This window comes from Bubalus bubalis, chromosome X (genome assembly GCF_019923935.1).
Source record: "Bubalus bubalis isolate 160015118507 breed Murrah chromosome X, NDDB_SH_1, whole genome shotgun sequence".
NCBI lineage: Eukaryota > Metazoa > Chordata > Mammalia > Artiodactyla > Bovidae > Bubalus > Bubalus bubalis.
Genome location: NC_059181.1, coordinates 123,482,728 through 123,506,380, shown reverse-complemented (window position 1 = coordinate 123,506,380; position 23,653 = coordinate 123,482,728). Strand labels below are relative to the sequence as shown.

The window sequence follows — 23,653 nt, the reverse complement described above, 5'->3', positions numbered from 1 at the left end:
ATATGACACCATCCAGGCCACCATGTCCTGAGGGCAGTAGAGTCAGCCTTTCTGACTCCTTTATTATACTTTTCTTCCCTAATTTGATTTGGCATATGTAGTTGAATGACAAGGTTATATAGTTGAATGACAAGGTTGTGGGTGTTTTTTTGTTTTTCTTTTGGGTTGACAGCAACTTGATTCACTTGTACGTAGATGTGTATATCTTCTCTACCAAGTTCTTTTCCGATATAGGATGCTAAAGTGTTGAATAGGATTCCTGTTTACACAGTGGTTCCTGGTGGATTCTTTTTTTTTTTTTTTTTAAATAATATTAGCCTCCCTATGTCAGATTGAATCAGTTCATTACTCCATGCCCCACAGTTGTCTTTTTTTTTTTTTTTCTTTCGGGGGACCACTGATTCTTTTCTGAGTCTGGGAGACTGTTTCTTTTTGGTAAAGAAGTTCATCTGTATCCATTTTTAGATCCCAGCTACAAGGGATATCTTATGCTAATATCCCTCCCTGTGGCTCTCACCTCACTTGTTATGATCATCTCTATTTTATTCCCTGAGACCGCCCATGGCATTCTTTCCTGCTTGTTATGGCTGAGTGACTGTTCATCGTCTATGTACCCCATCTTCTTTATTCCTTGTGGACGTCTTTGTTTGCAAATATATATATATATATATATATTTTCCCATTCTGAGGACTGTCTTTCTCTTTCATTTAGTGTTCCTTTGCTGTGCAAATACTTTTAAGGTTAATTCAGCCCTATTTTCTTAGTTTTGGTTCATTTTTCATTATTCTGGGCACACTTGGTGGAATTGATGTTATAGCATGTCCCCTCTATATTGTCCTCAAAATTGCATAGTATCCATCTAACATTTAGATCTTTTCTTTTTGAAGTTTATATTTGTGTATGGTTTGAGGGATATTCTAATTTCATTCTCATTTTCATTATTGATGTATGCCCATGCTGTTATCCACAGTGGCTTTCATCTGTTTTCATTTACAGCAACGGAGGTGGAGGGTTCCCTTTTCTTCATGGCATCGGGTGGATTTAACCTTTGTAGAGTGCTTGACAATCACCTTTCTGATTGGTGTGAGGTGATACCGAACACCCTTGCCTAATATTTAGCAATTTTGACATCTTTTCATGTGATTTTTTTAAAGTGTGAGTTAAAGGTACCTGTTAAAATTGACTTTGTGACGGTCTGCACAATTATGAAGTTTTTTTTGGTGACCACCCCTTGGAGACTCCAGGAGATCAGTTGTTTTTTACTTAGAAACCCTTGGACCTTGTGAATATTAAATGCCCATCAACATGACTTTCTGTGGATGGGCGGGGCTGTGGCCCTCACTGTTGTTTTACCAGAGACCAAACTCTGGTGGAGGTAATGAAGACAATGGCAACTTCCTTCAAAAGGTCCTGTGCATGCACTGCTGCACCCAGTGGCTCTGACCCTGCAGCAGGCCACCACCGACCCACACCTCCACCAGAAATCCCTGGGAACTCACGGGCAAGTCTGGGTCAGTCTCTTGTGGGGTCATTGCTCCTTTCTCTTAGGTCCTGAAGCACACAAGGTTTTGTTTGAACCCTCCAAGCTCAGTGTCTCTGGCGGGTATGGGGTTTGCTTCTAAACACGATTTCGCCCCTCCTACCATCTTGTTGGAGCTTCTCCTTTGCCTTTGGATGTGGGGTATCTTTTTTTGGTGGGATCCAACATCCTCCTGTTGATAGTTGTTCAGCATAAGTTGTATTTTGGAGTTCTCACAGAAGATGAGCACAGGTCCTTCTACTCCACCATTTTGTCACTTTAGATTAAAGGTTTACTGAGCATGGCCCCACCCATCAGAACAAGACCCAGTTTCCCCCACAGTCAGTCTCTCCCATCAAGAATCTTCCATAAGCCTTTTATCCTTGTCAGTCAGAGGGCAGACAGAATAAAAACCACAATCACAGAAAACTAGTCAAACTGATCTGTTGGGAGCCGTGTTAGGCCTTACTGACAAAATGGAGGCATGGTCGCCAGCCCCCTCTCCTCATTCCGCAGGCATGGATCCCGGGATGAAGGAGTTAGGCCTTGTAATTCTGACCTGTCTTTTCCTCTCCTCAGCTGAGTTGACTGAAAAGGAATATTAAGGTGCTTATTGTTCTTGAGAGGAGCATGAGAAGGCAAAAAGCCTTCTGCAGTTGTGCTCAGAAAATAATTCATAAAGTTAATCGTTGACATTTGTTCAAGGACTTTTACAAAAGATTGTTCCAGGATGAGCACATAGACCGTAGCTTTAGGCCATGGGAGGGATTGATATCTGAAGCCTATTTGTGAGGAGAATGTTTATGGCAAAGGAGTTTACTGAATTTAGGGCTTAGAAATAATTAAAAGAGTTAGAAGTTAAAGATTTAAGGAATCTTGTAAAGTTAGCATATTTTACTATAGCTTATAGAAATTAGGAATTTTTAGAGACACTATAGCTAGAAGTCTTTTTAAGAGATAGTGAGCTCAGGATGTTAGGGGCAAAGAGGATTTAGGAAGATAAGTAGTAAACTGAGGAATGTAGCATGAGTTACAATGTAATCACAAGTTAACTATAGGACACAGTAGAAGAGGTAGATAATAGATGATAAGGCTGATTCAAAGAGAATCACTGAATCAGGAACTCTGTTTTTAAGAGCAACAATGATTTATGGAGATAATAAATCTGGGAGAGGGGGAACTGAAAATGTCAAACTCCTGGCCTAATGTTTTTGTAAAAGTATAAAAGACAATCTTAAACTTGGAATAAAGAGGCAGTCCATAGAAAAATGAGAGGCTGTCTCATTGCCGACACCGTCCATCTCTTCAGATTGAATCCCTGGTTGCTGGAGTTGGACTCCGGCACTGACCAATCTTTAATGCTGAAGAAGCTGAAGTTGATGGGTTCTATGAAGACCTACAAGACCTTCTAGAACTAACACCCAAAAAAAGATGTCCTTTTGTTTATAGGGGACTGGAATGCAAAAGCAGGAAGTCAAGAAATACCTGGAGTAACAAGCAAATTTGTCCTTGGAGTACACAATGAAGCAGGGCAAAGGCTAACAGAGTTTTGACAAGAGAACACACTGGTCATAGCAAACACCCTCTTCCAACAACACAAGAGAAGACTCTACACATGGACATCACCAGGTGGTCAATGGCAAAATCAAATTGATTCTATTATTTGCAGCCATAGATGGAGAAGCCCTATAGAGTCAGCAAAACAAGACCCAGAGCTGACTGTGGCTCAGATCATGAAGTCCGTATTTCAAAATTCAGACTTCAATTGAAGAAAGTATGGAAAACCACTAGACAATTTAGGTATGACCTACATCAAATCCCTTATGGTTATCCAGTGGAAGTGACAAATAGATTGAAGGGATTAGATCTTACAGACAGAGTGTTTGAAGCACTATGGACAGAGGTTCGTGACATTGCATAGGAGGCAGGGATCAAGAATATCCCCAAGAAAAGGAAATGAAAAGAAAAGCAAAATGGCTGTCTGAGGAGGCCTTACAAATAGCTGAGAAAAGAAGAGAAGCAAAAGGCAAAGAAGAAAAGGAAATATATAACCATTTGAAATCAGAGTTCCAAAGAATAGCAGGGAGAGATAAGAAGGCATTCCTCAGTGATCAATGCAAAACAATAAGGAAAACAATAGAATGGGAAAGACGAGAGATCTCCTCAAGAAAATTAGAGATACCAAGGGAACATTTCATACAAAGATGGGCAGAATAAAGGACAGAAATGGTATGGACCTAACAGAGGCAGAAAATACTAAAAAGAGATGGAAAGAACACACAGAAGAACTATACAAAAAAGGTCTTCATGACCCACATAACCACGATGGTGTGATCGTGGAGGGTGAGAAAAGATGCGAATATATGAAAGGGGGTTGTACTCAGTGATGGAAAAGGTGGAGAACTTCCTGAGAGCAAGTGCTAAGATGCAGAGGAGAGGGGAAGGTGGATGGGGCAATGCAGATAGGTTGTGAGGAAATGTGGACAAAAGGAGTGTCACTCATGGAAAACAAATTCAGGACACAGGCTCTGTAGGGGGCGAGCAGGGCAGGCGAGCAGTGTGTGTGCTGACCTGGCATGGATGGAGCTGGGGTGGTTGTGTGCTGACCTGGCATGGATGGAAGTGGGGTGGTCTGTGTGCTGATGTGGCATGGATTGAGCTGTGTGGTTTAGTGCTAACCGGGCATGGATGGAGCTGGGGTGCTCTGTGTACTGATCTGGCATGGATGGATGTGAGGTGATCTGTGTGCTGACCTGGCATGGATTGAGCTGTGTGGTTTAGTGCTGACCTGGCATGAATGGAGCTAGGGTGGTTTTGTGCTGACCTAGCATGGATGGAGGTGGGGTGGTCTGTGTGATAACATGGCATGGATGGAGGTGGGTGTTCTGTGTGCTGACCTGGCATAGATGGAACTGGGATGGTCTGTGATCTACCTCATTAGCAGTGACTCAAATGTGTTCTTTTTTATGGCTGAGTAGTATTCCACTGTATATGTGTACCACAGCTACTTTATCCATTCGTCTGTTGATGGACAGGTTGTTTCCATGTCCTAAATATTGCAAATAGTACAGCAGTGAGCAATGAGGTACATATGTCTTTTTCAGTTATGGTTTCCTCTGGTTATATGCACAGTAGTAGGATTACTGTGTCATATGGTAGCTTTATTCCTAGTTTTTTATGGAATCTCCATACTGTTCTCCATAGTGGCTGTATCAGCCTCTGTCCCCACCAAGAGTGCAAGAGGATTACCCTTTCTTCACACCCTCTCTAGCATTTAGTCTTTGTGGTCTTTTTGATGATGGCCATTCTGACCCTTGTTGGATGGTACATCACTGTAGTTTTGATTTGCATTTCTCTATTAATGAGCAATATTGAACATCTTTTCATGTGTTTTTTAGCCATCTGTAGGTCTTCTTTGGAGAAGTGTCTATTTAGGTCTTCTGTCCACTTGTTGATTGAGTTGATTATTTTTCTAGTGTTGAGCTGCACGAGCTGCCTGTATATTTTGGAGATCAGTTCTTTGTCAGTTGCTTCATTTGCTATTTTTTCTCCCATATTGAGGGCTGTCTTTTCACCTTGCTTACAGTTTCCTTTGTTGTGAAAAAGCTTTTAAGTTACCTAGGTCTCATTTATTTTTGTTGTTCAGTCCTTTGGGTTTTAACCATGTTCCTCCATCTGCTGGATGTTTCTCTGTCATTTTGTTTTGTTTAATTTACTGTGTTTGTGATCCCTTTCTTGGTTGAAAGGTTATAGTTCCTCTTAAGTATGGAGTCTACCTCTCCTGAGTGGGGTTGGACCAATGCTTTGTGAAGGTTTCCTGGTTGGAGGGATTTGTGTTTGTATTCTGGTAGGTGGAGCTAGATCTTGTCTTTCTGAAGGGCAGTGGCAGGGTCCAGTAGTGTGGTTTGGGGCGTCTATGGGTTCAGTATGGCTTTGAGCAGGCTGTCTGCCAATGTTCAAGGCTGTGCCCTATTTGGCTGAGGATAGGTGAGGGGTGTTTAGCACTATCGCTTGCTGGCTTTTGGGTGTGGTTTAGTCTTAGTGTTGAGATGGAGGCTTTTGGGAGGGCACTCATCTATTAATGTTATATGGGGCCAGGAGTTCTCTAGTGATTGAAAGTCCTGGAGTTGTTAGATATCAACCATTTCCTTCCCCAGGGGATCATCTTCACCAAAGGATCAAGGCCAGGTCCCTTGCATTGCAGGCAGATTCTTTACTGTCTGAACCTCCAGGGAAGCCCTTAGAGAATGCCTGATGACACTGATTAAATATTAAAGAAATACGTGTTGAAAGTGAAGAGTATACTGATGAATAGCAGAGACTGATGATCATGATAATTATTGTTATTTGACAAGTCTGTTCTGTCCGATCATAGTAGGAATGTGTATGGTAGGATGTAGGAACACAGTACAGTTTCTAACTGTGCGTTCATCTGAAAGTTTCTTAGGGTGATGGAAGGTCCTCAGTTACCTTCTAATGACAGTGACAGGATTTTTCATTGCTTTGTGTTCTTCTTCTTCTTCTTTTTTTTTTTTTTTTTTTTTTTTTGTTAACCTTCCTTTGCTTTCTCATCTACTGGTTGTTGTTTTCTGGCTAAGTCATGTCAGACTCTTTGCGAACCTATGGACTGTGGCCCACCAGGCTCCTCTGTCCATGGGATTTCCCAGGCCAAAAAAAGAAAGAAAGAAAAGCCCCCGGTTTGGGGGAAAAGCGCATGGACAGAAACCTCTGAGTACACGGGGATGGATAGGCCTGCCAGGAGTGTATGGGGTTCAGAAAGCTTTGGGTTTACGTGAGGTCTAGGCAGAAATTATGGCTCCCAGGCTTGGTCATGGACACTGCCCAACACCCATCTACCCTCCCTCTATCTGTCCTGCCCCACATTTGCCAGCAGCCCTGGGGTCTAGACTGTGGTACTTGCTGAGCTCTAGACACAGCTGTCTGCTTGCAGGTGTGTGGGAGGGATGGAGGGCTCTTAATGACTCGATACAACTTTGGAAAGTGGGGCCAAGAGCCTGGGGTTAATCTGGCTCCAAGGAGCTGGGGGACCTATGTTGGTCCCAGGGCCAGAGGCCAGACCAGAGCTGCTGAAGAAGGAGCCCAGAGGATGTATTGAAAAACCAGTGAAATTGGTTATTAGAAAGCAGCACTGAAGACTACAAACAAAAACATGATATAAACTAAAGTGTGAAACAAATGTGAAGTATTGTTGTCACTGGTGTTTTGTAGAAAGCTGGATTAAATGTGTTCTATCATCGGCACACTTATCCCAGAACTTTCAGCTTTATTTCCACCACACAGCATCAGCAGTGAGTGGTGGCTGTGTGGTGCTGGAGCAGCGAGCAGCTGAGAGGATATATCCCACGTCCAAGATCAGGAGTGGGGACCATGAGGAGATACCAAATGCCCAAGGTCAGGAGCGGTGGTTGTGAGGAGATTCCCCATGTTCAAGGTAGGGAGTGGTATAATCACATGGGCCACAGCTTGTCTAACTCAATGAAACTATCGGCCGTGCTGTGTAGGGCTGCCCAAGAGGGATGGGTCGAGGTGGAGCGTTCTGACAAAATATGGGCCACTGGAGAAGGGAATGGCAAACCACTTCAGTATTCTTGTCTTCAGAACCCCATGAACAGTATGAAAGACAAAAAGATAGGACACTGAAAGATGAATTCTCCAGGTCAGTAGGTGTCCAATATGCTACTGGAGATCAGTGGAGAACTCCAGAAAGAATGAAGAGAAAGAGCCAAAGCAAAAACAACACCCAGTTGTGGATGTGACTGGTGATGGGAGCATGGTCGAATACTCTAAAAAGCAATATTGCATAGGAACTTGGAATATTAGGTAGATGAATCAAGGTGAATTGGAAGTGGTCAAACAGGAGATGGCAAGAGTGAACATCAACATTTTAGCAATCAGCAAACTAAAATGGACTGGGATGGGTGAATTTAACTCAGATGACCATTATATCTACTACTGTGGGCAAGATTCCCTTAGAAGAAATGGAGTAGCCATCATAGTCAACAAAACAGTCCAAAACGCAGTACTTGGATGCAATCTCAAAAATGGTGGAAGGATCTCTGTTCGTTTCCAAGGCAAACTATTCAATATCATGGTAATCAAAGTCTATGCCCTGACCAATACTACTGAATAAGCTGTAGTTGAATGGTTCTGTGAAGACCTACAAGACGTTTTAATACTGACATCCAAAAGAGATATCCTTTTCATTATAGGGGACTGGAATGCAAAAGTCAGAGGTCAAGAAACATCTGGAGTAACAGGCAAATGTGGGATTGGAGTACAGAATGAAGCAGGGCAAAAGCCAATAGAGTTTTGCCAAGAGAACACACTGGTCATAGCAAACACCCTCTTCCAACAAAAAGAGAAGACTCTACACATGGACATTACCAGATGATCAACACCAAAATAAAATTGATTATATTATTGCAGCCAAAGATGGAGAAGTTCTATACAGTTACCAAAACAAGACCAGGACCTGACTGTGGTTCAGATCATGATCTCCTTATTGCCAAATTCAGACTTAAATTGAAGAAAGTAGGGAAAACCATCAGATCATTCAGGTATGACCTAAATCAAATCCCTTACGATTATACAGTGGAAGTGAGAAATAGATTTCAGGACAAGATCTGACAGACAGAGTACCTGATGAACTATGGGTGGAGGTTCGTGACATTGTACAGGAGGCAATGACCAAGACCATTCCCAAGAAGAAGAAATGCAGAAAGGCAAAATGGTTGTCTGAGGAGGCCTTACAGATAGCTGTGAAAAGAAGAGAAGTGAAAAGCAAAGGAGGAAAAGGAAAGATATACCCATTTGAATGCAGAGTTCCAAAGAATAGCAAGAAGCGATAAGAACACCTTCCTCAGTGATCAATGCAAAGAAACAGAGGAAAACAATAGAATGGGAAAGGCTAGAGAGCTCTTCAAGAAAATCAGAGATATGAAGGGAACATTTCATGCAAAGATGGGCAGAATAAAGGACAGAAATGGTATGGACCTTAGAGAGGCAGAAAATATTAAGAATAGGTGGCAAGGATACACAGAATAACTGTACAAAAAAGATCTTCATGACCCAGGTAATCACAAAGGTGTGATCACTCACCTAGAGCCAGACATCCTGAAATCTGAAGCCAATTGTGCCTTAGGAAGCATCACTAAAAACAAAGCTCGTGGGGGTGATGGAATTCCAGTTGAGCTATTTCAAATCCTAAAAGATAATGCTATGAAAGTGCTGCACTCAATATGTGAGCAAATTTGGAAAACTCAGCAGTGGCCACAGGACTGGAAAAGGTCACTTTTTATTCCAATCCCAAAGAAAGGCACTGTCAAAGGATGATCAAACTATTACACAATTACACTCTTTGCACACACTGGCAAAGTAATGCTCAAAATTCTCCAGGCCAGGCTTCAGCAATACATGAACTGTGAACTTCCAGATATTCAAGCTGCTTTTAGAAAAGGCAGAGGAACCAGAGATCAAATTGTCAACATCTGCTGGATCATCAAAAAAATAACAATTTCCGAAAAACACGTATTTCTGCTTTATTGAGTGTAGTAAAGCCTTTGACCGTATGGATCACAATAAACTGTGGAAAATTCTGAAATAGATGGGAATACCAGACCACCTGACCTGCCTCTTGAGATATCTGTATGCAGGTCAGGAAGCAACAGTTAGAGCTCGACATGGAATAACAGACTGGTTCCAAAAAGAAAAGGAGTATGTCAAGGCTGTATATTGTCACCCAGGTTATTTAACTTATATGCAGAGTACACCATGAGAAACACTGGCCTGGATGAAGCACAAGCTGGAATCAAGATTGCCAGGAGAAATATCAATAACCTCAGATATGCATATGGCAACACCCTTATGGCAGAAAGTGAAGAAGAACTAAAGAGCCTCTTGATGAAAACGAAAGAGGAGAGTGAAAAAGTTGGCTTAAAGCTCAACATTCAAAAAAGAAAGATCATGGCATCCAGTCCCATCACTTCATGGCAAATAGATGGGGAAACAGTGGAAGACTTTTTTTCACATGAACTGTGTGTCCTTGTGTCTCTGTGTGGAGAAGTGCCCCCAGGACCCCCAGTGGTTCACCTAGCCCAACCCTGTTCTCACACCTTCCCCTGCATACCCCTGGGGTAGCACTTGTTGAGCTTGCCTTGTGACCGTAGCCACCTTGCAGGGGCCAGCAGCAACTTTATTGATGCCTCAGTGACTCCTGCCCCTGTGACATGGGGCCAGAATGTCCCAGGGAAAGCGTGACCCTGGTGCCCATGAGGAACACGCCCACCCTGCTGCTTGGGGGCGGCTCAGTCTACCGTGGCACCATGTCCAGGCTCACAGGCTGGCTGCAGGTCAGCCACTAGCTCCCTCGGTATGTGGTGTAAGACCACGGGCTCAGCAGCAGTAACCCATGGAACTTGTAGGTCTCATTTTTGATGGTGAAAATGACCTGCAGGCTGACGGGCCGCTGGGAGTGCACACAGCCTGGCCCAGTGCTACCCTGAGCCCAGCATCCCAGGGCTCAAGTCGGGGGACAGGAGCCCCAGGGCCAGCTGGGGCACTGTGGGTGAGTCTGGGGCCTTCCCAGAGGAAGCACTCGGTTTGAGGGGCCCCTGTGCCTGAAGGTTCCCAAGGGTTAGGATACCCTGAACAAGTTGGGCCAAGGGGACAGGAAGCTGGAGGGGCTCAGGTGAGCCTCTGTCCACAGGAGCTGAGTCAGCCTGACCTAGGGATGGGGTGGTGTGGGCATGGTGTGGTCAAGGCTGGGGGCTCAGAGCATGTGCCCATTGGGATGGAGGGGGGGCAGGACCACCCTGCGGGTCACAGTGCATTTCAGGGCTCCATCCATCTGGCCCTCACACCCATGTATGAGTAGAAACTCTCCTGGCCCCTCTTCTGCCAGTAGCCCTCAATGAGAAAGGACAGCTTGCAAGTGAGCACCTTTATCTGGCCTGGCGGCAGGAGCCCAGGGCAGCAGTCTTCCAGGTCTGTGCAACTGGGGAGAAGAGAGGGCACTGCAGAGGTGCCTCAGGCATGACGAACCCCAGGTTGGGAGTGACAGCCCGGGGTGACCCCTTGTGGCACTGTTACCCCCACCCCCCTGCTCTGGCCCTTGACCCCCAAGGTGCAACATCCCGCACACTGACAGCGTAGGGTCAGGGCTCTGCAGAAATGAGGGGACAAACAAGGCTGAGCACACCAGGTGAAACCCATCATTTTATTAAATACCACAGTGATGTGTGCACAGAACAGATTTTATGTAACAGATAAAAGTAAGGGCCTTCTGTGTTTACAGGCTGCCTGACGTGGCCTGACGGGTTGTGTTGCTCTGGGTGCGGGATCCTTTTTCTTCTCCCTAACCTGCATGTTCTAATGATTGGATAGTGAGCCTGGTCAATTTGAACCTGAAGGATCAGGCCCCTCAGAGCTGGGGAAGGAGACCTCTTGTAAGTTTGTGCATTGATTACAGCTGCTTTGGAAGTAACCAGAAAGTGTGTGTTTGAGATGTAAGTGCCCTGAGGTTTGGCGAGGCTTATGTTTTTTGGAGGTGACCACAAAGAGACACACACACACACCTGTTTGGCAAATGGCCAAAGCATTGGAAAACGTGTTTTCATTCCAACCTCAAAGAAGGGCAATGCCAAAGAATGTTCCAACTATTGCAAAATTGCACTCGTCACACATGCTAGCAAAGTAATGCTCAAACTTCTCCAAGCCAGGCTTCAACAGTATGTGAACTGAGAACTTGCTGATGTTTAAGCTGGGTTTAGAAAAGGCAGAGGAACTAGAAATCAAATTGCCAACATCTGGTGCACCATCAAAAAAGCAAGCTGCTAAGTCACTTCAGTTGTGTCAGACTCTGTGCAACCATATAGACGGCAGCCCACCAGGCCCCCCTGTCACTGGGATTCTCCAGGCAAGAACACTGGAGTGGGTTGCCATTTCCTTCTCCAATGCATGAAAGTGAAAAGTGAAAATGAAGTCGCTCAGTCGTGTCTGTCTCTTCCCGAACCCATGGACTGCAGCCTACCAGGCTTTTCCATCCATGGGATTTTCCACGCAAGAGTACTGGAGTGGGGTGCCATTGCCTTCTCTTAAAAGCAAGAGAGTTCCAGAAAAACATTTGCTTTGTTTACTACATGAAAGCCTTTGACTGTGTGTATCACAACAAACTGAAAACTTCTTAGAGATTCGTATACGAGACCACCTTACCCGCCTCCTGATAAACCTGTATGCAGGTCAAGAAGCAACAGTTAGAACTGGACATGGAACAAAAGACTGGTTCCAAATTAGGAAAGGAGTACATCAAGGCTGTATATTGTCACCCTGCTTATTTAACTTATATGCAGAGTACATCATGAGAAACGCTAGGCTGGAAGAAGCACAAGCTGGAATCAAGACTGCCAGGAGAAATATCAATAACCTCAGATATGCAGATGACACTACCCTAATGGCAGAAAGTGAAGAACTAAAGAGCCTCTTGATGAAAGTGAAAGAGGAGAGCGAAAAAGTTGACTTAAAACTCATCATTCAGAAAACTAAGATCGTCAGAAAATTAATTTCCCATCACTTCATGGCAATTAGATGGGGAAACAGTGAAACCAGTGACAGACTTTATTTGGGGGGGGGGGGGCTCCAAAATGACTGCAGATGGTGACTGCTGCCATGAAATTAAAAGACGCTTGCTCCTTGGAAGAAAAGTTATGACCAACCTAAACAGCATATTAAAAAGTAGAGACATTACTTTGCCAGCAAAGTCCGTCTAGTCAAGGCTATGGTTATTCCAGTGGTCAGGTATGGATGTGAGAGTTGGACCATAATGACGGCTGAGTTCCCACAAATTGATGCCTCTGATGTGTGGTCTTGGAGATGACTCTTGAGAGTCCCTTGTACTGCAAGGAGATCCAACCAGTCCATCCTAAAGGAGATCAGTCCTAAATATACATTGGAAGGACTGATGCTAAAGCTGAAACTCCAACACTTTGGCCACCTGATGCAAAGAACTGACTGATTGGAAAAGACCCTGATGCTGGGAAAGATTGAAGGCAGGAGGAGAAGGGGAAAACAGAGAATGAGATGGTTGGATGGCAACACTGACTCGACTCAATGGACATGAGTTTGAGTAAACTCAAGAAGTTGGCGATGGACAGGGAGGCCTTGCGTGCTGCAGTCCATGGGGTCACAAAGAGTCGGACATGACTAAGTGACTGAAATGAACTGAAACCACTCCAGTTGATTCTTCCAAGCATATAGCCCAAAGTGTTCTGCCTGAAGGAATTGAGATCACACAGATAGAAAGTTTAACAGGCCACAGGATGCTCAGGAACGTGGGACTAAGAGTCCTTCCTGGGAAGCCACAACCCTGAGCACTGACCAGGGACTCTCCCTGTTTTGATCCCTGGGAGAAGGAAGCTAGTCTGCCTGCCAGTCGGTTCCAAGCCGGTGCTGGGAGGTCCCTGCCTACCCTGACCCCTGGAGCGACCCATGTGGGTCCACCCACTTGGGACCCACCAAGCCCCTGCTCTGCACACATCTTGAGAGTCAGTTCAGGCTGATGTGACAGGAATCTGTGGTGGGAACTCAACAGAAAGGGTGTGACGGCAGCTGGGACCTTCCTTCATTGAGGACGTAGCATTGCCAGGTACACTGAGGTGGTGCAGGTGTCAGGGAGGACATTTCAGATGGTGGTGCATGCTGAGAAGGACACAGGGCATGGGGTGGCAGAGGCTGATGGGTTGTGAGTCCAGAGAGGTGCCTTCTTGGGGTAGGGGTCATGCTCAGACTGAACTGCATCCATGGGCCGGAGCTCCAGCAGGGCCGGCCGCTGAGCTGTGGAGGGCGAAGCCAGAGGCGACGGCCACAGGAAGGTTGCATTTGACCTCTGGTAGAATTTCTGCTCCCCAAGGACTGGCATTATTGTCTGTCTCCTCAACGGCTGTCCCATACCGGGCAAACGACCTGGCCAGAGGCAGCTGATAAACAAATACCTGTCATTGAATGAACAGTCTTGAGTGTGGAGGTGCACAGGACAGGTGGCATCAGGCTGCAGATTAGGACTTAAGTAAATTAGGAGGCAGAGACAGGAGAGAGGCATACAGGATTTCTGAGTCAGGACTCCCAGCCCCCTTGGGCTCAGCTCCACCCAAGCCCATCTGTTCCCCAGACACTCTGTTTTTTTCCAGGATACTCTCTCTGGCCTTCACTCACCTGAGTGTCCTGCCCTGCATAACTTAAAAAGCAGCTCCGAGTCTGCTGCCACCACCTGTGCCTAAAGCATCTGATGTCTTTTCCACCTCTGCCTGTGTGGTGCTGCGGATAAGCCAAGGGTTTGATGTGGCTTTGGGGTCTTTCTCATTCACTGAGATCAGCTCCACCTGCAGGGCCGGCAAAGCCTCCAGCACCTCCATTGGGGGTTAGTCACTTGAAGCTCCTGTCCTTGGATGTTCCTAGCCCTGCTCCGCGGGCCTCTCCTCCCGCTCCTGCGAGGACAGCTTCTCCTGCTTCTCCTCCGCCACCACTTCAACCTCCTCAATGATGTCTTCCACCAGCAGCTGGAACACTTGCTGATCCCCAACACCTCTCCCATCTCCAGGGTCACTCCTTCCTCCACTGCCTCCCCACTGAAGAAGGCCGCCTCCTCACCTGGTGGGCCACCTGCTGCCTGTGACATCCCCAATGGTTCCAGCATGCTGGCAGGTCTCAGGGCCCCAGCACCCTGAATCCTCTGGCTCACACCGAAGAAGACCCAGGGTCTCCATCAGCAGCAGGACCCAGGGAAGGATGATGCTGACAAAGGTGCTTCATTCACCCTGCCTCCGTGAGAATCACCTGGGTCTCACATGCTGTAAGCAGAGCTGCTCTGGATGAGACTAAGACACACGAAGCCCCCAAGTTTCCAGTCTCAGCCTGTCACCAGCTACATGCATTACCTGAATCCAGGCACTGCATCTAGGCTGCATGAGCCTGAGCTTCCCCAGTGGGGAAAGGAGAGGGTCCTGGCCTCTCCACAGATCTGCCCTCAGGTCTCACCTCCCAAACCCCTCACAACCTCTGTATCTTGTCACTTATCTCTCATGGCAGGACCTTCCTTCTGGGGGTAGTACTTCAGGGGATTAACCCACAGGCCCTCACCAGTGATCTGCTGGCCACACAAGGGAGGTCAGCATGGGGCTTACCAGGCCCCAAGCCCTCCCATGGGCAGCCAAGAACCCCACCCTCAATCGGCCATTCTGGGCAGGCTCAGAGAGACTGCACCTGAGCAATCCTGTTCCATCCTGGACAGTTGTGGTCCAACAGACAGTTAAGGAAGTTCAGGCTGCTGGTGTCCAGCCTGAGGCTGGGAGCTCCCCATCCATCATCACAGACCCAGTGGACCGGAGAGGAAGTATACGCCCTATGTACTGAAGGAGTACTGGGGAGACAGGGAAGATTCAGGTAGGAGGAGCATCCACCTCCCTCTCCCAGCCACGCACACAGCCCAGGGAGCCAGGTTGCACCAGTGACGCCAAAGTGGTACTCCTTAATGATCTCTCTGTTCCTGAAGTACGGGTTGTCCCGAAAGAAAAATACCAGCTTTCAGCGGGACTGGGGATGGCCTAGTTCCTGCACCTTCCAGGACCAGGAGGATGGAAAAGGTGGAGGTGCAAGCTTCTAGGGTCTTCAGCTTGCCTGCCAGGCAGGAATCAACATCTTCCGATTTTCCTTTCCAAAGGCTCACACTGAAATCACACACACAGGTCACAGGATCCCCCACCTCCACTTGCCCTCCCAGCTCCCCCACCCACCTTTCCACAGGCACCCTCCCTGCCCTTCAAGGCCATCATGGACCTGAGAAAGTCTTCATCTTGTTCGCTGATCATGACGGATATATGGCGGTGGTTCATCATCTGCTGTATGTCAAGGACCTATTCATGCCCCATGCTGGGCAAGGAAAAGTCTTGAGTAACAGGGTTAGCCTCGGGTAGAGTGAGGATACAGGAACAGGCATCTGCAAGGACTCAGGGTACTCCCGCTTGCCTGGTGGCCAGACTGACATCCCCAGCCCCTGCCACACCATCAGATGCGCTCATCCCTCTGGGTTCCCTTTGGTCCTCTGGGACCCTTGTCCGCATCCCCCAAGGGAGGATCTGTTTCTGACCACTCCTGATGTATGCCTGGCATGTGTGTCCTGGGTAGTGGCATGTCAATTGCTTAAAATTTCAAGATCTGCAGTCCCTGCAGCATGCTTTCTCCATGGGCCAGTGTGTGTGTCTGTGCGTTTAGCAAGAGAGCCCTGGGTCTCTTACCTTCTCCCTGTCTTCACACGGGGTGGCATGGATGTACTGGAGTCAACTGGCACATGGTCTCTGATCACTGATGACATACCTTCCCCGCCAAAGTGTGTGGCTTCTATGCAGATGCAAGCCAAAATGAGCCTCCCAGAGTCATTTGCTCAGATACATACAGGTCGAGAGATTCCCAAGCTCTGCTGGCACTCATAACTCCCTCTGCCCCCATTCCATTGCCCCCCAATACCTTTGCCCCCCCCCCCCAGATGGCTGGTGCCCTAAGCCCTACCCATCTTCCTGCTCCTTTTCCTTCTCCTCCTGAGCATCTGACCCTGAAGAAGCAGCAGTAAGGAAACGGCTTTGGCCCCGAAGCCAGGGATGCCCTGGATGACGGCACTTCTCTGATTCAAGGGACACTTTCTACTCTGAAGGTCCTTCCTCTGGAGCTGAAGATAGGCTTTGGCGTCTTTCTCACTCATGGAGCTCAGCTCTACGTGCAGGGCTGCCAGCGCCTCCAGCACCTCGAATGGGGGCTGGTCACTCGAGGCTCCTGTCCTTGGATGTTCCTGGCCCTGCTCATCCGTCTTCTCCTCCCGCTCCTGCAAGGACAGCTTCTCCTGCTCCTCTTCCACCACCAATTCCACCTCCTAAATGATGTCTTCCACCAGCAGCTGGAACACTTGCTGATCCCCAACACCTCTCCCTACTCCAGGGATGCTCCTTGCTCCACTACCTCCCTGCTGAAGAAGGAAAACTTTACACCCATATTTTCATATGTGAAACATAGAAATGTACAGATTTCATGCAGGAAAATCATCCTTCACGTGTAAATATGCATGAGGCATGGCATCCAAAACCAGCGATCTAGAAGAACCCAGAGGAATAGGGTGGGGAGGGCCTAAGGGCCCTTAGGTTGGCCTAAGGATGTGTTGGACACATGTGCCCTTATGGCTCACTAATGTTGATGTATGGCAGAAACCATCACAATGTTGTATAGTAATCATCCTCCAGTTAAAGAAATCAAGTTAAATTACTAACAAAATAAAAAAGAAAGCACAAGGAACTCTACTCAGTGCTCTGTGTTGACACAAATGGGAAGAGAATCCAACATGAAGGGATCTATGTAAGCATATAATTGGTTCACACTGATGTACAGCAGAAAATAATACAACAATATAAAGTAACTATGCTCAAATAAAAATTTATTTAAAAATATTACAATGCTACTATACCTTCAGCAGTGAATAAATAAATGGTTCCCCTATTTGCAAAATATATGTCTTTAGGAGAATTGTGCTAAGTAATATTTTCGTTAGAGGAAGACAGAAACGTTATCATCACATGATATTGTTAGTTAAAATACCTGAGTTATAGAGACAGAGAGTTGAATGTGGTTATCAAGGGCTAGTGGAAATGGACCATGATGGTCCAGGTACCAACTTTAGTCATGCATTGACTAATCTACCAAAGAAGATACTGTAAGAGGGCAGGAGGAATATGGAGCTGCATACTGAGCTCAGGTCCATTAGTGAAGTTCAAAATCCAGCTCCATCAGAGTCAGCCTCTCAGAAGAGTTTAGTTAAAGATATATTGCAGGCTTTGCCCAGGGCCTTCCAGGCTCATTGACTTTGGGCTGGGGAGCAAGCCAGGGCACCTGGGCACAGGCTAATAGCTGTGTCTTGCAGTGGGCCATAGCTGCTTGCTAGAGCGACTCACTGGCCTGGCCCCAGGTTCAGAGAAATAGCCAAGATCTCCCATCCCCACCTCCATGACCAAACGGTTGTGGCTTCTGCATGAGTCAGTCTACAAGACCCAGTCCCAGACCACTGGGTAGACTGAGAAGACTGAGGGCCAGATGCATGCTGGTCACTTGGCTCCTTCATTGAAGATGGTTGGGCAAGGTATGGGGACCTTGGTAAGAGGAGGGCCCAGAGACTGAGAGCTGCCTCTTCAACTGGGAATGTCCAATGGTGGGAAGATCAAGTCTCTGTGCTGGATGAATGCTCTCAGACAGGATAACCAGTCTGCCTAGGGTCCGCCTCCTCCTAAACAGGACCTTGGAGTGTGAAAGTCAAGCTTGGAAGGATTTCTTTCAGCATAGGGAATAATATTTATTTCACCAGAGGCTTACATGAACACTGTTACATCACCGTGATCTTATTTCAGTAGCAGAGGATCTGACAGGGAGACGTTTGCAACAGTTAATCACACCCCTCCCTCACCTCTCCCAGAAGCGCGTTTTGCTGAAACCTCTTGGGGAGTTCAGGATTTTTAAAGCCATATGCCACACATCTCCTTTCATGGGCCTGCAATAAAACTTTCTCTGCTTTAAGGTCCAATGTTCTGATATTGCTTGGCTTAACTATACTGGGTACATGGGTATTCATTAACACTAGCCCCTAAAGACTCATTTCTGTAGAGGGTAACTCTCTGAGAGAATACCTCATTCCAAAACCACACTCAGTCATTGAATTATGTGCAATTTTTCACTCTTCAATATAAAGCTAATTATCAAACACTGATGGCTACAACAAATTACCAGGTGAATTTAGGACAAAATAACTCTGACGAATGTTGTCATCAGGTCTTATTTGAGGACTACATATTATTTTGAAAACTTTGTAGTGACTGTACTTAATAGGATCATTTCAGTCGCTCAGTCAGGTCTAATTGTTTGTGACCCATGCACACCAGGCTTTCCTGTCCTCCATCTCCTGGAGCCTTCTCATTGAGTTGGTGATGCCAATCCAAATTTAAATCAGTGTTGGTCGTAAACAGGATGTACACATTACTAATGATAACATATTAAATTGAAAAATATTCATCAGGCACAGTACCAGACACTCGAAAACATTTGTCTTAAGATTTCTATTCCTTGAAAATCAAAAGCATATGAACAGGTTGATAAAATATCTTCCCCCAAAAGAGAACTAGCACATACTCTTTCCTGACATGAAAACAAGATTGTGGATAACTGAATTATAACAAGACTCTAAGTTGAGCTAATTAAAACAGAACATTAGAAGTTCCATAAATATATATTCTATTGAGGTGATTGGTAAGTTATCTTCTCTGTTTATAGACTATATGCAAAAACATTTGGGCTTTCATAATTACAAAATACAATGAGAGGAAAATTAATTTTGCTATCAAATAGCAAACCTTTTAGTTACTGTTCTTTTTTAAATATATGTTCTTCAATAACTATACCAACATATTTTATGATTGCTCTGTTTCAAACATTATATAAATGGATTCATTTGAATCTCAATGGAGAAGAGGCACAGACTGTTATAAACTGGAATAATCAGCATATATTTTTTTTTCAAAACAATGTGAAGAACACACATAATAAAGTGAAGATTCATACAAAGTACACATACGCTTGTAATGAAACTTCATGATAAATGTAAAACTGCAACTGCAGCTGGTATGAATACAGATTTGGTTAGCATCTAGTAAGTATAGATGAGAAACAAAACAAACCAAATAAAGGGGAGAAGTTCATGCTGAACTTAAAGTTTTCTGTGGAAGCACTAAACAATAGCGGACAAAGCAATACTCAGGAAAAGAAAATGTGCTCAGTGTTGTTCAATTAAAAATTTTTTTTTCTAATATACATGATTTCAATGTATGAATCCAATTATTAGAGGACTAATTAAGGAAAGTAATCACTGATGGCATAAACAGAGGCAGAAGTTTTGCTGAGCAGAAGATTTTTTAAACCTCAAATTAAAGATGAAACACCTGAAGAATTTATGGTAATAAAACACAATGGAAATATGGAAATAAGATAAATTTTCAGAGTAGACTGGTGAAATTAGAACAATGAGATACAACTACAGACTTATTTGAATGGTCAAATACAAAAATCTGACAAACCATTTACCAGCAAAAATGAGGGACAACAGGAACTCTCATTCATTGTTAGTGGGACTGCAATTTGGAAGCAATATCTTACAGCACTAAACGTTATCATACCACAAGATTTAGCAATTATGCTGCAAGATAGTTCAGCAAATGATTTGATAGCTACTGCTCACACAAAAACATGCACATGAGTTTTATTACAGCTTAATTCATACTGTTTCTCTCTCTCTCACACACACACACGCACAAATTGGAAGCAATCAAAGTGTCCTTTAATAGATGACTGAATAAACAAACTATGGTACATCAACATAACAGAATATTATTCAATAATAAAACGAAATGATCAAATCGCAAAATGAAATGGATGAAATCTGAATTAATGTTATTAAGAAAAATAAGCTACTCTGGAAAAAATTATACACTGCATGTTGCCAATTATATGACATTCTGGAAAAGGAAAAACTATAGAGCAAATAAAAAATATCAGAGGCTTTTCACTTTTGCTTCGGAATGGTTTTATGAGTTTGGATAAGGTATGTCAACGCTCAACATACCTCTCTTACTTTGACTCACAAATCCACTCAGTCGGATTCTTCATTGCCCCAGAGCTCATAGGTCTGCAGGAACCTCGACATTGAGGGGGTTGAGGTTACCAGCGGTTGACGTGGTGTTTCAGATTTCACACACTGGACACAAATTTCACAAGGTACATCTCCATCAGCGTTAAGGTATTGAACATATAGTCTTCTTCAGAGGAAGACTTCTCTTTTTTCCTTCTGAGAGAGCCGAATGAAGGGCCCTGATGGGCAGCAGGAGTCAGCACTTACTCTCGCCATTGTCTCCTGCCAAATTCACTGTCACGTACATCAGCACAATGAAGAAAAGGCAGAGCAGCCTGGTCGCAAGCCAGTCTTGGGCATGCTCTTTTAGATTCTGCCAAATTAAAAAAGTGCCTTCCGCAGAGCATCTTCCACTGGATTTCTTCCACTTTCTCTCTCAGAGAAGTAAACATTAAGGCATAGACACAGGTAACACCCATGGAAATGCACAGGAACGATTTTAGGGACCACATAGTGAGCCGAGAGGAAATGGCTCCTGGTGTGCTGGTCTGCCCTGGCACCTGGAGACTGAGGGCCAGCCAGGGCTGGGACCTTGCTGATGTCATAGAGGGCCCCACCCCAGCCAGAACCCATGTGGCCATTGTGATGACTTCAGGGTGGAGGAGGCTTGCAGGGGTCAACTTGTAGTAGGGCTTAAAGGAAGATGGCAAAATTTCCAGCAGGTAGTCGCAAAAGAGTTGGGGGGTGACAGAATGCCACCTCCTTGCCAGTGTATTCTTTCTGAACCTGGTGTTCTACTGGGAGGATATGTCTATCTTTCATTTTTATTTTTCCATTTATTAAACCCGGACACTGGGTGAGCAGAGCAGACCAATGGGCATGTGCCCCTGGGGAGCAGAGGACCAAGTGGGAAATAAAGATAGTAAAGGAGAGGCCACACACTAGGAGCCACTGATGTGTTTTGTGTGGCCTTCACAGTTCTAAAAATGACTATGCTCAGTTACTACGTTGTGAGTGACTCATTGAGACACCATGGACTGTAGCCCTTCAGGCTCCTCTGTCCCTGGGATTTCCCAGGCAAGAATACTGGAGTGGGTTGCCGTTTTCTTCTCCAAGCATAGAGGATGTTTTAGGGCAGTGAAAATTTTCTGTATGAACTTAATGTAAATAGATGACACTGTGTAGTTGTCAAAACTCTTCGAATTTTATAACACATAAAGTGAACCAATGTGGTAACAATAACCCTGTATACGAGACAGCAAAAGAGACACTGATGTATAGAACAGTCTTTTGGACTCTGTGGGAGAGGGAGAGGGTGGGATGATTTGGAAGAATGGCATTGAAATAAGTATAATATCATATATGAAACGAGTTGCCAGTCCAGGTTTGATGCACGATACTGGATGCTTGGGGCTGGTGCACTGGGACGATCCAGAGGGATGGTATGGGGAGGGAGGAAGGAGGAGGGTTCAGGATGGGGAACACATGTATACCTGTGGCAGATTCATTTGATATATGGCAAAACCAAAACAATATTGTAAAGTTAAATAAAATAAAATTTAAAAAAATAAAATAAAAAAATAAAAAAAAAATTTGACATCAAGAATGGAATAAAAAACTTGACTAAACAATCTAGTTATATTATTGAAAATATTTTAAACTACCTCAATCAGATTCCCTGACTTAAGTACCTTTAAAATTAAATGGGGTTTGGGAGGCTGAAAGCAAAAGATAAAAGCACTGTAATCTAGTTGATAGTGTGCTTTCTCGTAGGGGTACAGGTTAACAATCTTGATATGGTTACACATACGTGAATTAAACTGTTAAATAGATGGCACATGAGTATACATACATGTATTTCTTTGTTTTGTGAGCTGAAAGAGACTAAGAGAAATGATACTCCCAAATCTGAAAGAAACAGTGATGTAGAAATAAGCACAGATTTTGGTTCCCAATATTTTTCCAAGAAAAGGATCCAGGCCTCTAGGAGCAATTTCTGTTTATAGGGCTCAGAAAATAAATAAAGAAGAGGAATCTAGGGGATATTATCCTATCAAAACGAAAGTGGAAAAAAAATGCCCACATTAATGGTGTTATGTCAAAGAAGAGAGGAATGAGCTTCCCTTGGCAAAAACTAAAACAGAATGAGCAATGCAATAAATTAAGTAAGTCATTGTTTGGGATTATACGCCAAAGTATAAAGCAACTATTCAAAAAGCAATTCGGTGAGGTCTATCAAGACAGGCATCCATGATAGGGGGTCACGGTGCCATAGTAGTCCAGATGAGATGGTAGGGGTGAAGAGGAATCCATGCAGACAAAGTAGCCTAGTATGGGGCATCAGAACTCAAATAGGGTGAAACGATAAGACCCACAAGAACAGGGAAAGGAGGTGTGTAGTATGATATGTGAGAACTTGAACAGGGAAAAAAGGATATCCATCCCAGGATGTATCATGGGCAGTCAGTGCCAAAGTGGGATTAAGAGGCCTTCACAGAGCAGAGAAGCCTGCCACAAGAGTCAGTTTAGTCCAGAGGATATCGAATAGGAGGCTGGCCAGGCATGCAGAGTAAAAGCCTAAGTCCAGAGAAGTGGAAATCCACAGGGAGGAGAGAGATTTGTGTAGAAAATCAGAGGCCAAGCAAGAGAAGGAGGGCATCCATGCATGGAAGTGGGAAGCCCTGTGTGGGTAGTTAGAGGCTGAGTGGAACAAGAAAAGTATCTGAACATGGGGGTATCCAATTTCAGAGTATCAAAGCCCAAGCAGGATAAAGGGAGCATGTTTATAAAATGGTTGCCTGGAATGGGTGTCAGAGTCTGAATATGTTGAGAAAGTCACATGGGTTGAGGACAATCCAGAGTTTTGTGATATCAGAGCCAGAGTTATGCAGGGAGGATACTCACACAAAGGCATGCACACACACACGTACACTTCCCAGACTCTGTCCAATGAGAGGAACTGGGAAATAATGAGTACATATAAGTCTCATATATTGGATTCTAAATTCAATTTTCCACTAAAACTTTTGGGGATTTCTGGGAGAAATAGTTAATTCCATGGCAAGGTCAAGGAAAATACAAGATGAGGATGGAATACCTTGTACCAAAAGCATCAAATTGTTCAAAGAATGATGGGAAGATGTCAAAAGGACAGAGAGCCTGGCTTAAGGAGGTTCCCACTGTCTGAGGCTGGAACAATATGAACATCAATATAAATAATAATAGTGACAAGTCATGATTCCCTTAGTAAAATAAGAGGCTATTACTCAAATAGATTTAATTAAATTAATAAATCTAAATTTTGGTGAGGAATAAAAAATGTATGTGTGTATATATATATATATATATACTTTAAAACAGAAAAGAATGTTTTAATTACAGGATAGGGGAGAGTAACTTGACAGTGGAGAAGCTT

At 44.7% G+C, this 23,653-nt stretch overlaps 1 pseudogene; it reads right to left on the bottom strand.

Moving 5' to 3' along the window:
- Nucleotides 1-13,984: 13,984 nt before the first annotated feature.
- LOC123465377 lies at nt 13,985-16,571 on the bottom strand (annotated as a pseudogene).
- Between the last annotated feature and the right edge of the window lie 7,082 nt (nt 16,572-23,653).